Below are 12,624 nucleotides of genomic sequence, written 5' to 3'. Positions count from 1 at the left end.
TTAAATAATACAATCCTGGTATCTTTGAGCAGCTGTGTATCATGTTCCTCAAATTCAGCCATAAACAGGTTGGCATAAGATGGGGCCACATTGGACCCCATCGCTGTCCCTGTTAGCTGGAGGTAGATATCCTTCTCGAATTTGAAGTAGTTGTAAGTTAAACAATATTCTAGTAGAGTCAAGAGTATGTCAATGGAAGGCCCAACGGGGTATCTTAATAGTTGGTTCTTAAGTCCCAGTTAATGAGGTATAGTGGTATATAAACTTGTTACGTCGAGGGTCACAAGTACATCCTCATCCCTTATATTGTCCAGTTTACTGCATATTTTCAGCAGGTTGTTAGCATCCAATAGGAAGGAATTCATCCTTCTCACAAGGGGCTGTAGATGTACATCAACAAAGATAGCCAACAGCTGGAGCATAGATTGTATTGCCAACAATATTGGCCTACCTTGTGGACATTCCAGGAATTTGTAAATTTTCGGGATGGTGTAAAACACCGGAAGTCTGGGGGTATGGGGTCTTCAGGTAATCAAGTTCCTGAGTGGTTATTTGTCCCTCCTGTTGTGTCTTTTCCATGTAGATGTCAATTGTTTTCCTAAAGGTCCTTGTTGGGTCCATAGGGAGTTTTCAGTATACTGTGGTATCCTCCAGTTGGGATAGGACCTCTTCCCGATAATCTTTATAGTTGAGGATCACTATAGCACCTCCCTAGTCTGCCTCCCGTATGATAATATCTGGATCTTTGGCCAGAGTTTTCACTGCTTGGCGGTCAATTTTTCAGAGATTCTTGTATCCTCTATCTTTGTTTTCCCGTATATATATTTATCCAAATCCTTCTGGGTCAGTCGCTGGTAGGTACAGATGCTGGGATTGGTGCTGCTAGGGTCAAATGATAATTTCTTCTTAAATATGGTTTGGTCCTTGTTTAATGTTGTATCTCCAAAATATTCCTTTAATTTTAATTGCCTGTGGAAGTCCACTAAAAAGGGCAAAATGATCCGTGCCACATGTGGGTATGAAAGTAAGTCCCTTATTTAAGACCCTATATTCCGCATCCGTAAGTGTCCTAGTACTGAGGTTAACCACTATGTTTGAGTCCTCAGATTGGTTTTTTTTGGGAGTTTGGCATTTGTGGTCCCCCATCTAGGATGTGGCCGTGGCCTCCCCCATTTTTTGAATGTGTTGTAACCCCTGTCTGGTAGCTCTGTTCTTTGCTGGGCCCACTAGTGACCTGTTCTTCCCCTGAGCTCACTCCTGAGCTATCCACAGTGTTGAGCGTGGTTGTTTTTTTCGTATCTTGGGCGTCTTGGTCGTCCTGGGTATTCCCTCTGTCTATCTTGTTTAGATAGTTGCCAGATATAGATGCAGCAATCTCTGTAGTCATTAGTGACCATTTCAAATTTACTATTCTTAAATTGTATGAGTTCTGTTTCATACTGTGTCAGCTGTGTTTTAAGCTTTTCCAACCAGTTGTCCTGACAACACAAATCTGACACTCTGAGCCACATGTGGGCATGAAAGGCCCACATGTATGCACCTGTCTAATTTTGTTTTGATGCATATTACACATTTTCTGTTAATCCAATAAACCGCACTTTGCTACTGAAATATTACTGTGACCTTCAGTTATTTGATAGATCAAAATTAAATTGCTGATCCAAACACCCAATTATTTATAAATTTATATCATGGGTGCCTAAATCTTTTGCATACGAGTGTGTAAATAAATAAATATATATATATATATATATATATATATATATATATTGTATACATGTACACACACACACACACACTTGTGTTGAAAAGTTTAGGGTCTCTTCCTTGTTTTGAAAGAAAATCTTTTTTTTTTTTGTCCATTAAAATTATATCAAATTAATCAGAAATACAGTGTAAACATTGTTAATTTTGTAAATGACTATTGTAGCTAGAAACAGCTGATTTTTAATGGAATATCTACATAGGTGTACCAAGGCCCATTAGCCCATTATCAGCAACCATCTGTCCTTTGTTCCAATAGCACATTGTGTTACCTAGTTGAGTATCTGGAGCATCAGCAATTCTGCCTACAGACTTAATATTGCCAGAAACAAATACATTTCTTGTGAAACTCATCAGTCTATTCTTGTTCTGAGAAATGAAGGCTATCCCATGCAAGAAATTGCCACTAAACTGAAGATATCGTACAACACTGTGTACTACTCCATCAACAGAACAGCGCAAACTGTCTCTAACCAGAATAGAAAGAGGAGTTGGAGGCCCCGGTGCACAACTGATCAAGAGGACAAATACATTAGAGTGTCTAGTTTGAGAAACAGATGCCTCAGAGATTCCTCAACTGGCAGCTTCATTAAAGAGACACACAAATCAAAATTAAACTTTCAGATTAAATTTTAAAACAACTTTCCAATTTACTTCCATTAAAAAAATGTGCACAGTCTTTTTATATTTATACTTTTTGACTCACCAGCTCCTACTGAGCATATGCAAGAACTCACAGAATATAAGTATATGCATTATACTATAAGACTGCTGCTTCTTAACTTTAGTTTCCAGCGAGCCGGAAATTTCAGGCAGATTCAGCAGCATCCGCTGCTTGTTAAATCCGGAACTAAATGCTATTTCATTGTCTTTTATCATGCATTTGTTGATTATGCAAATCTACTGTATTTACTGGCCCTTTAAATAGTACCCACAAAACAATAATCTCAACTTCAACACTGAAGAGGTGACTCTGGGATGCTGACCTGCTAGCAGAGTTGCAAAGAAAAAGCCATATCTCAGATTGGCCAATAAAAAAAAAAAAAGATTAAAAGATGGGTAAAAGAACACAGACACTGGACAGAGAAAGATGATGATAAATGTGATAAAGTGCAAAAGTGAAATATATAACAATACAAATGCAAATAAAGGCAAATAAAGGATATGTTCATCCGCAATAGCTATAAATGGTTTCTTGAAATAGTGGAATGTTTAATGTTATCTCCATCCACATTCATAAAAGAATCAGGCTGTGTTTCCAGGTGTTCATCAGCTAAAAGGAAAGTAAAAAATAGTGTAATATTGTAAATACAGTGGTGTTTCTTATGACGATGAAGATTCACTTCTAACATGTAATAGAGCTAAGATAAGCTCTAATCATATGCACACATCCACTTTTATACTGGTGGGTAAACAGTCTTCCACAAATAGGTTGAATAAAAAGATTTATTAAAATATAGTAAGAATATTATAAAAACGTCAAATGCCCAGTGATTATGATACTCAAAAAGGGTCCCAATGTGTGCAGTGAGGTCAGAGGCTGGTGAGGCACTGGCTAAGATACGCAGGAGAAACACATATATGAACCCAATAGAGGTAGCTTAAATTAAACTTAAGCATTTTTTCTTAACTGCGGTACCCCTGACAAGACTTTTCATTATAGCTGAACCAGTGTGCAGGTGAAATAATCAGCTGATGGGTAAGAGCAAGTTAGTAACCATAATGTTACTGAACAGCTGATTACTTTACCTGTGCAGAGGTTCAGCTATGGTGAAAACCTGGCCTGTTGGGGGTACTTGAGGACCATGTTTGAGAAACAATGCGCTAAAGCACCAGATCATCGGCAATGTGTTGATTACCTGGAGAATAAAGTACACACACTCTACTCACTGACACACACACACTACATGCACACACTCTGCTCACTGACAAACACACATGCACACACACTCTGCTAACATACACACTCCCACAATTATGTGGCATAGTGCCAGTTGCTTAGCAATTATAATGATACACAATCTCTTCTCTATTCACTACTGTGTTGTAAATAGAAAATAATTTACCATGCTAAAAGGTGCCACAAACCCACTCCTATTTCCTATTATGAGTGTGAGAAGCTGGAAAAGACATTGCATGTGGCCCTACTCAATGGAGCACACACAAACTTCCCTTGAATAACTGTTAGCCTAACAAGGGATTGCTATATAGAGTTGAACATGTGCATACCCAAATACCAGCAGATAAAAGCATGTAGTTAAGTAAGGCATATTTCAAATACAGCTACAATAGCAGCAGATAAAAGCATGTAATAAATAATGCATATATCTCAAATACAGCTCCAATACCAGCAGATAAAACCATGTAAAAAAACTAATGTGCATCTCAAATACAGCTCCAATACCAGCAGTTGTTTTGTTTAAGTTTTTCTGAATATGTTTTTCATTTTTTAATGTGAAACCTGAAACTGTATGTGTTTACTTGAACAGTAACTAAGCATCCATGAAAATATCATCCAAAGCAAAAATCAGAAGAAAAGCTTAAATGCACTTTTGTCATTTAAAATAATTGTGCACAAAGTGCATAATCATCTAAAGCAGGGTTCTTAAAACTTTTCGTCCCCAAGACCCAGTGCATTGATACTAGACACATTTGAGACCGTATTTTTATGCTTGGTACAACAAGTGTGACAACCCCCCAAAGGGTCTTGATTTTTATATTGAAACCCAGTTGCAGCAGAACAGCACTTCCTTACAATCACGACCCTCAGGAAAACCTGGATTTGGGAACAGTATCCTGAAAGGTCAGTGGTGGCACGGAGGCCTTTAATAATAAAAGAGAAAAGACAGAGGCGAAGTCAAAACAATCCAAAGTCAGGGCAAGCAGCAGGCAAGCAAGGTAACAAGGGCAATCCAAAGTCAGGTACCAGGAAATCTGTATAACAAATCAGAGTTAACACAGACGAAATACAAGGAAACTCCAGAACCAGAAAGCAAGGAAAATAACTAAGCACTGACTGGGGGGTGTGCTGAGAATTTATAGGGAAACTAAGTCACGTGACCCGTCACCTGCCCCCAGTAGGTGAAGCAAGGAGAGTTAATAAGAGGAGGTCAGGGACTCAGCGCCATCTTGGCGCCTGCTCTCCTCCATCAGACCCAGACCCCTTCTCCCTTCCTATGCTCAAATGATGAGTTTGCGTGGCAGCCGCCATTTTACCACAACGGCACACTCACCGCAAAAACTCGGTGGCAAGAAGGAGAGATGAAGATAGTCATAGGCCAGCAATAGGAGGCCCGGAAGGCAGAGACCATCACCACACCACCCCTAGGATTCAACTGGAAGCCAGGAGCGGGTAAGTGACCGGTCTTGCCGTGACAGAGCCCCCTCCTCAGACGCGACCTCAGGGTGTGAAATGGGGTTGGCCAACCAGGATGTCTCAGATAAAAGGCTTTGACTTTTTCAGGAGCATGAACATTCTTGGCTGGCTCCCAGGATTGCTCCTCAGAACCATACCCTTTCCAATGGATGAGATATTCCAGGCATCCCTACCGACGCCTGGAGTCAAGGATCTCCTGGACTTCAAACTCTTCCAAATCATCAACCATCACTGAAATAGGTGGAGAGGCAACACTTGATGGAAAATGGTTGGGTCTCCAAGGCTTCAATAGAGACACATGAAACACCGGATGCAACCGGTAGGAGGTAGGGAGATCTAAGTGGACAGTCACTGGAGAAATTACTTTGGTCAACGAAAAAGGCCCTATGTATCGTGGTCCTAATTTCTGCGAAGGACAGGACATATGCAAATTCTGTGTGGATAGCCAGACCTTATCCCAGCACGTAGGTGGGTGTTGGGGTCCTCTTTTGGTTGGCATATCCTTTATAATGTTATTGTGCCATCTTTAAGGTATCAATTAGTATCTGCCTTTGTTGTTTAAGTTTGTTTAAACGCAAGGCCACATCAGGCACTGTGTTGGTACATGGCAACTCGAGAAAGGCACATGGATGGAAACCGTAGTTGGCATAAAAAGGTGTGACCTTTATAGAATGATGCATGTGGTTATTGTAAGATAATTCTGGTGTAGGCAGTAAAGACAGCCAATCATCTTGAAGGTATGTGGTAAAGCAACAGAGGTATTGCTCCACAGTCTGGTTGGTATGCTAAGTCTGCCCATTGGTCTGGGAATGATGAGCTGATGATAAGCAACATTGGATCTTGAGATGGCTGCTAAAATGGGACCAGAAACAGGAGGTGAACTGAGAACCTCGGTCAGTGATGATTGACTGAGGCAATTCATGCAGGCGGTAGATGTTTTGTAAAAACAAGGAGGCAGTTTTGGCAGCGGAAGGAAGTCCAATGCAGGGAATGAAATGTGCCATCTTAGTAAAGCTATTGACTACCACCAGGATGGTATTGTGTTTGTATGATAAAGGTAGATCCACAAAAAAGTCCATGACTATGTCTGTCCATGGACCTTGAGGAACTGTAGGAGGTTGTAGAAGGCCTACTGGTTTCGTCTTTGGTGTTTTTGAACATGCACATATGTCACAGGTTAAGACGTATTCCCTAGTATCAGTCTTGATGGATGGCCACCAATAGTAATGACTAATACTTTCTAGTGTTTGCGTAATTTCACCATGGCCTGCTGAAGGAGTGTCATGGAATTTACTGAGTGCTTTAGATTGAAGCAAGGGTGGCACATACACCTGTTTGTCGTGGTACCATAGTCCTTGTTTTTGGATCAGATATGGAATAACAACAGGTGGTTCAGCATTTAGATTCCTTATGTGATCTAGAAGTGAGACTTGTATTGCGAGAAATTGATGAGGGGGTAAGATAGTGTCTTGAGTTTGGTCAGTGCTGTAAGTATCCTCATATAGGCGTGATAAGGCATCTGCTTTTAAATTCTTGGATACAGGACGGTAGGTGATTTGAAGATTGAATCTAGAAAAGAACAAAGCCCAGCGGGTTTGATGAGGGCGTAATCTTTTAGCAGCACGAAGATACTCTAGATTATGGTGGTCCATATACACCATAACAGATATATGAGAACCCTTTAATAGATTACATCATTCTTCTAAAGTCCCTTTGCATGCAAGAAGTTCCCTCTCACCTACATCATAATTCCTCTCTGCAGGAAGGAGTTTTCAAGAGTAGAATGCTACCGGATGTAGCCGCTCATCCTTTTTAGAAAGAATAACCCCAACAGCAATGTCAGAGGTGTCTACCTCAAGGTAGAAAGCTTTGGTAGTGTCTGGTTGTACCAGAATAGGTGCTTGGGTAAATAATTTTTTTTAGTTTTTTTAAGGCCTCTTGAGCTTGAGTTGCCATAGAAATGTGTCATGTTTCTTAGTCAGAGTAGTTATGGGAGAGCATATTTGGGAGAAACCTCTGATAAAGCATCTGTAAAAATTTGCAAACCCAAAATAGTTGTAATTTTACGGGGATCCATTTGGATCTGTCCAGGAGTGATGATGTAGCCCAGGAATTCTACAGATTCTGTTTCAAATATGCAATTTTCCAGTTTAGCGTATAATCCATGTTCACGGAGACGAAGCAGTACCCTCTTCATGTGTTCAAGGTGTTCAGCAGGAGAAACAACTAGGATATCAGCTAAATAAATAATTACAAAGGAATCCAAAATGTCTCGAAAAACATCATTCAGGAAGTGTTGAAACATGACAGGAGCATTACAGAGCCCAAAGGGCATAACAAGGTACTCAAAGTGTCCGTACTGAGTTCTAAAAGCGGTCTTCCATTCATCCCCTTCTCGTACCCGGACTAGGTTATATACACCCCACAGATCTATTTTCGTAAAGATGTTTGCTTGTCTTCTTCTATCTAGGAGTTCTGGTATCAATGGTAGGGGGTATTGGTTCTTTATGGTGATATTATTTAAGGCACGGTAATCAATACAGGGGCGCAGACCTCCATCTTTCTTACCAATGAAGAAAATACCTGCCTCTGCTGGCGATGTTGAGGGCTGGATGAAGCCTTTAGTTAAACTTTCAGAGATGTATTCCTTTAGATATTTAAGTTCAGCATCAGATAAAGGAAATATGCGCCCATAAGGTATAGGAGCGCCCAGAAGTAAATCAATTGGACAACCATACGGGCATCTCGGAGGTAACTGATCAGAGCTTTCCTTGTTAAAGATGTCTTGGAACTCATATTTATCAGGCAGACTGACTGAGGGCTCAGAGACCATAGTGGATATTTGTAATGGGGTCTTGTTCAGACAAGTTGTGGTACAAAAAGTAGAGGAGAAGGTGAGGGTACCTTTAACCCAATTGACTGGATTGTGGATTTGAAACCAGGCGAGGTCTAGGATGAGTGGGAACATTGGTGAAGGAATGATGTCTAGATTAATGGTTTCTTTATGATGTCCAAGAAGGAGACAAATAGGACTGGTTTCATATACTACAGGACCTGTTTTGATTGGAGTTCCATCCACACCATATAATGATAATGGGTGTGGCTTTAATCGCATAGGAAGGTGATAGGTCTGTACCAAGGTCTGGTCTATGAAACAACCGCTGGCTTCAGAGTCTATGATGGCGGTGACCGAATGATTCTCACTTCCCCACTGGAGAGACAGAGAAATAGAAAGGTAAGAGGAGGTGGATGGAGTAGTAGAAGTCCAGGAAGAAGGAACAATGATTCCCTTACCATATGTGGAGGTTGGTTAAACAGGACATGTCTTTAGTAGGTGATCAGTTTTAACACAGAAGAGGCGCATAGGCAATGAACCACACCTATTTGCATAGGTTCCTCCATGGAGGAGGTAGAGGAGGATGCAGAAGCCACAGGACTCGAAGGATCCAAAGACCTGAGAGGAAATTGCTTCTCATTTCTACATTCACGGAAGTGTCAGTCTAACTGTGTGACTAGCAGGACCAATTCTTCCAAGGAGGTTAGTATTCCGACTCTGGCCAGTTAATCTTTTAGAGTTTCAGATAGCCCCAACCGATATTTTTCAATTAGACCTGTCTCGTTGTACCTGGTGTTGGTAGTTCCTGGAAGTCTGTGGTATAGTCTTCCACGGGTCTTCGTCCCTGCCGAAGGGAACGGATAGTAGTGCGAGCAGTGGAGGGTCTCAGAGGATCATAATATAAGGTACACATGGCTCCAGCAAAAGATTTCCAAGAATCCAACAATGGGCTGTTAATGTGTAGAAGCTGGTAAACCCAGATTTGAGGTTGACCAGATAATAAGGCAATGGTGGTGCATACTTTAATATAATCATTAGGATAAGTGCTGGGTTTGAGAGCGGAGAGCAGCTCACAGGCTGTGATGAAAGAGCACATTTCTGATTTCTTTCCAGTGAATTTTTAAGTCTTAGAAATAGATGGTTCCGGGGATGTTGGAGGTAAGTGGCTAGGAGCCGGAGGTGATGCTGGAAGAGGAATAGACTGAGCTCTTTTTTGCTCACGCTGTAAAAGTGCAGTGTTGCTGACTTGTAAGTCCTGAACTGCTTTGGCCATAGTTGCCATTTGTTGAGTCAATGCAGCAATAGCTTCAGCTGTTCCTGCAGGTTCCATAGGGGCTTGGTTATTATGTGACAACCCCCCAAAGGGTCTTGATTTTTATACTGAAACCCAGTTGCAGCGGAACAGAACTTCCTTACAATCATGACCCTCAGGAAAACCTGGATTTGGGAACAGTATCCTGAAAGGTCAGTGGTGGCACGGAGGCGAAGTCAAAACAATCCAAAGTCAGGGCAGGCAGCAGGCAAGCGAGGTAACAAGGGCAATCCGAAGTCAGGTACCAGGAAATCTGTATAACAAATCAGAGTTAACACAGACGAAATACAAGGAAAATCCAGAATCAAGAAGCAAGGAAAATAACCAAGCACTGACTAGGGGGTGTGCTGAGAATTTATAGGGAAACTAAGTCATGTGACCGGTTACCTGCCCCCAGTAGGTGGAGCAAGCAGAGTCAATAAGAGGTGGTCAGGGACTCAGTGTCATCTTAATTTTTCTCAGAATCCCTGGCCTGCTCTCCTCCATCAGACCTAGACCCCTTCTCCCTTCCTATGCTCAAACGCTGAGTTCGCATGGCGGCCTCCATTTTACCGCGACGGCACACTCGCCGCAAAAACTGGCAAGAAGGAGAGGGGAAGACAGTCATAGGCTGGCAATAGGAGGCATGGGAGGCAGAGACCGTCACTGCATCACCCCTAGGATGCCACTGGAAGCCAGAAGCGGGTAAGTGACCGGTTGTGCCGTGAGAAGATAGCTGCAATTTTTGGAAAAGTGACTAAAATGTATGAATTTTTACCCCTAATTGTAGTCAAAATTGAAAGTGTTTTAAAATATAATAACACACAGTTTGTGTATATGTGCATGTGTGTGTATGTATATGTATGTGTGCAAATGTATGTTTATGTGTGTATGTTCTTGTGTTTATATGAGTGTGTATATATGTTTGTGTATGTGTGTGTTTGTGTGTATGTGCATGTTTGTGTATGTGTGCATGTGTGTTTGTGTATATGTGCATGTGTATGTGCAATTTGTGTGTAAAAGTGCATGCATGTTTGTATAAATTAGTGTATGTGCGTGTGTATGTTTATGTATATGTATGTTTTTTTATTATTATTTTTTTTATATTGGTCAGATTGTCATGCAATAATCTGGCACATTGCCCCTACTGATATGTTTAAACTACATTTTCTTAACCATATTGAGCTGTTGTGCATAGTATATATCTGCCCATAGACACCTTTAGTTATTATGCAAATGCAAAAATACTGTTTTTAAAAAAATGTGTTTATCTTTGTTGCGTATAAAAATTAGCATAATTTAGTGACTGGGTATATGTTGCCATGGTATTTCTAAATAATACAGGGTCTTTCTGATTCCCTTTCACCAGCTGTATGAGGGATCCCCTGGCATCAGCAAATCTAATATGTCACTATTAATCTGTGGCTCTGCTGACATATATTGGGTAACTGTGGCTTGCTGTTTTTTGCTTACAGAATGTCCATTATGTTTCATCCTAGTAAGAATTAATGGATAAAAGAATAGTTTAACATACATGAGTAAATACAAAAGGATTTAAAAGGGCACACACTTGGTGCATCATTTTATAGTCAGCATCTTGCCAAACATCTGGCACACTGCAAATCTTTTTATTTTTAAGGAAAATACATTTTGGATATTCTCTATTTTGTCTAAAATCACTATCTCACACATGGAAAACAAAATTAAAGATGACAATGCAATTGCTGTAATGAAAGTTTCTCTAGAAAATGTGAAACCTAGAATGGTTTAGCTCACAAAAGCTGCTCTAGTCTGAACTTTTCTATTTAAATAGTATTATTGTTTATTTTATTTACCTTTTATTCTATAGTTACAGCACAATCAATTTATTTTAGTATCTTGCTCATAGGCATCTGATTAATATAGGAACACAGTTTATGTTAAAAACACATTAACCTCTCTTTGAATAGAGATAATCAGACCTCAAGAAGCCAGCTAGGCAATATGTGATTGTGATATACTGTTTCATACACCCAGAGACAAACAGAATACACTTTTTAATAATGCTTAATACACACATTGTCTGACACTAAAGTAGCCAACAATCTCTAGGAGCAAAATAGTTAAAAGGGGTTGTATCCAGCTGTGCACTGCAGGAGCACACAAAAAAGAATCTGTTAATAAACATAGCTTATTTATTGCTGAACCCTGCCCTGAGTGCCCTCTTACCTCCATTTGATTGGTATCTTCTACTATAGCTGCAAGAAGTGAGCTGCCCCCTGCACTGAACAGATGACAGAACCAGGGGGCAGGAGAAGGGGGAGAGAAGTCAGTGAGGGGGCAGCAGCAGCACAGGGTAAGTGCTACAGTTAAAGGGACAGTCTAGTCAAAATTAAACTTTCATGATTCAGATAGGCCATGCAATTTTAAACAACTTTCCAATTTACTTTTATCATCAAATTTGCTTTGTTCCTTTGGTGGTATTTTTGAAAAGCTAAACCTAGGTAGGCTTAAACTGATTTCTAAAATGTTGAAAACCGCCTCTTAGCTCAGAGCATTTTGAAAGTTTTTCACAGTTAGACAGTACTAGTTCATGTGTGTCATATAGATAACATTGTGCTCACTCCCGTGTAGTTATTTAGGAGTCTGCACTGATTGGCTAAACTGCATTTCAGTCACAAGCACTAAGATAAGGGGGCAGTCTGCAGATGCTTAGATACAAGGTAATCACAGAGGTAAAAAGTATATTAATATAACTGTGTTGGTTGTGCAAAACTGGAGAAAGGGTAATAAAGGGATTATCTATCTTTTAAAACCATAACATTTTTGGTGTAGACTGTCCCTTTAAGCAAAGCTATGATTTCAGGGAAAGCAAGACTAGTTTTATCGTACATCACACCACGCTACTTACTTGCCATCTGTCTGTTCTGAATACTTTCTCTCCCCTTGTCCCAGAAACACAGATCTGCAATTACAGGTCAAGAAAAAAAAAACAAAAAAAAAAAAAAACTGCTTGTTGAACTGTTTACAGTGCACCAGCCTTCATTATATTGCTGACAGCCGCTGTAAAAAGTATTCAGAACAGATGGAAAGTAGGCAGCATGCTGTTGCTGTACGATAGCACTAGTCTTGCTTTCCATGAAATCTGAGCTTTTCTTAACTGTAGCACGTATCCTGTGCTGCTGCTGCCCCCTCACTGACTTCTCTCCTCTTTCAACTGGCCCGGGCGGGACAAATGCCTCTATCCTCAATAGTTCATCCCTTAGCTTAATAGAATGGAAGGGAGTAGTCAGTTCATTCTATTGAGGGTCTACTGCACAATAAAGACTGAGGTCTTCCTGTGGGGCTGCGTGGAAGTCAACAGCAGATTGCTGCGCC

This window comes from Bombina bombina, chromosome 1 (genome assembly GCF_027579735.1).
Source record: "Bombina bombina isolate aBomBom1 chromosome 1, aBomBom1.pri, whole genome shotgun sequence".
NCBI lineage: Eukaryota > Metazoa > Chordata > Amphibia > Anura > Bombinatoridae > Bombina > Bombina bombina.
The sequence above is the reverse complement of the archived record's forward strand: the minus strand, read 5'-3'. Positions refer to the sequence as shown.